This window comes from Montipora capricornis, chromosome 9 (genome assembly GCF_036669925.1).
Source record: "Montipora capricornis isolate CH-2021 chromosome 9, ASM3666992v2, whole genome shotgun sequence".
NCBI lineage: Eukaryota > Metazoa > Cnidaria > Anthozoa > Scleractinia > Acroporidae > Montipora > Montipora capricornis.
The window spans coordinates 7575271-7577770 of record NC_090891.1 but is presented as its reverse complement, the minus strand read 5'-3'; the positions used below and the strand labels follow the sequence as shown (position 1 = coordinate 7577770).

The 2500-nt window shown below is 41.2% G+C and overlaps 1 protein-coding gene across 2 annotated transcripts in view; it reads right to left on the bottom strand.

Annotated features, from left to right (window-relative positions):
- The window catches only part of LOC138016235 (nuclear mitotic apparatus protein 1-like), a 53189-nt gene that overhangs the window by 45793 nt on the left and 4896 nt on the right, over positions 1-2500 (bottom strand). The gene's annotated exons all lie outside the window — the stretch shown is intronic.

Sequence of the window (2500 nt, the reverse complement as noted above, 5' to 3'; positions counted from 1 at the left end):
TTATAATGAACCTGTGCCACCTGGGCACTATCCTGTTGTACCACCTTTAGGATAGTTAACCCAGGTTGTTATCTCAGTGAGGGAGAATAAAGGAATCTTAAAGAATTTGGATCTATCCAAGTGCCCTGGTCTTGACGATTTAACATCATGACTGTTAAAGGAAGTTGCCTCAGAAATATCTAGCCCAGTTACAAATATCTTTAATAAATCTTTAAAAAGTGGCACTATTCCTGCAAAATGGAAGGACTCAAACCCAACACCAGTTTTCAAGTCAGGTCAGAAGGATGTTGTCACCAATTACAGAGAAATTGCCCTCCTACAGGTGTACCTATTATCCAAAGTACTTGAGCGATGTGTTGACTCTAGAAGACTGGCCGACAAGAAGACCTTCATGTTTTTAAAGCGCAAAGAAACCGTGTAACTTACATGATGAATGCTGCAAAAAAGGACTTCTATACTAACTTTTTTGCGGAGAATAGTATGGATCAAGGTAAGTTATTTAGGGCAGCCAAGAAGCTGCTGGCTAAGAAGGAAGTGCCGTCTTTTCCTGACTATGTGGATAAATCTGTTCTTGCGAATGATATTGCAAAATTCTTTATCCGCAAAATAGAATCCATCCGCTCGGATATTGACAAAGCCGTCAACTCCTGTGCAAACATGGTCTTACCAGAGGATCCAGAGGTTGGCCCGGAAAAAGGTTTATATGCTTTTCAACATGTCAGTGAGGACGAAGTCCAGAAGCTTGTCCTGACAATCTGCAAAAAAGTCTTGTCCACTTGATCCAGCTCCAACATCGCTTGTGGTCTCCTGTCTCGATGTTCTACTTCCGGTCATTACGCGCATAATTAACTATTCCCTTCCATCTGGGGATTTTCATGATTGCTGGAAGCAGGTGTTACTTTCCCCTCTACTCAAAAAGTCTGGCGTGATTTCAGAGTTTACAAACCTTAGACCTGTGTCTAATTTGCAGTACATTTCACATGCCTTATATCCTCCATTCCAGTCAGCGTATCGAAAGTGTCACAGTACTGAGACTGCACTTTTAAAAGTGCAAAATGACATCCTAATGAACTTGGATTCTCAAACGTGTGACTCTCCTTGTGATACTGGATTTGAGTGCAGCGTTCGACACAGTTTATCATGGAGTGTTATTGAATCGCCTCAGTACGAGCTTTGGAGTCAGGGGATCAGCATTGCAGTGGTTTGCATCCTACCTTCTTAATAGATCGCAGTGCGTGTCTTTTGACAAAAATTTATCGGAGAAGTTCGAATTGCAATGTGGCGTTCCTCAAGGATCATGCTTAGGCCCACTGCTATTTACTATCTATGCCAGCAAGCTTTTTGAGGTTATTTAACAATTATTCTACGAGGGCGCGCTGGATATGAAATGATATATATAACCAATGATCATGGTTATGATCATTTCATATCCAGCAAGCCCGAGTAGAATAATTGTTTTATTAAAAACCCCCAACATCACAACTCTTTTATGTTGAATTTATTTGGCCATTTTTTCTCGGAGCCGCAACACTGTGTATTTGCTGCTGTGCTCAGTGACCATATTTGGTAGTGCAGGTATATGAGCTGATAACCTGTGTCCGGCGAGCCGATGAAAATGCTGGAAATGTGATATCCGTAGTTCAGTTTTTAATAATAAGAACTATCTACTACAATCGCACACATACGCAGCCGATACTCAGCTGTATCTTTCATTCAATGCTGACTTACATGTAGCTAGTTCGCAAAATGACGCAGTTGAAGCAATGGAGCAATGCATACAGGCTATACGATCGTGGATGATAAAGGACAAACTACGCATGAATGATAGTAAGACGGAGTTCATGATTATAGGCACCAGAAAGCAACTGACTAAAGTGAACATTGATGGTCTTACTGTTGGTGAGAGCAGTATATTTCCCGTAACTTCAGTTAGGAACCTAGGATCATGGTTTGACCAGAACCTGAGTATGATTCCACACATTAATAAGATATGTAAAGCTGCGTCCTTTCATATCTACAATATAAGGCGGATGAGAAAATACCTCACCATTGATGCCACACATACGCTTGTTCACTCCATTGTTATTGGCCGTTTAGTCTATTGTAATAGTCTTCTTTACAAAGTTCCCGCGATACACGCAAGTAAGTTACAACGCATCCAAAATAGTGCTGCCCGGCTCGTACACTGTATGTTCAACACCGAGGTTTAATCATATTACACCCGTCTTATTTTCTTTGCACTGGCTACCCGTTACTTACCGTATCGAGTTCAAAATCTTACTATTAACGTTTAAAGCTATATATCAACTGGCGCCGTCCTATATCTGTAATTTAGTTCGGTTAAAGGATAATTAACAATTATTCTACGAGGGCGCGCTGGATATTTAACAATAGGGCCGTTTATACGAGAGAAAATAAGCCGCGGCTAACTCTGGCCGTGGCTTACGTAAGCCGCGAACACCCCGTATAAATGGTACGAAATCTACGTTCACGGCTTTCT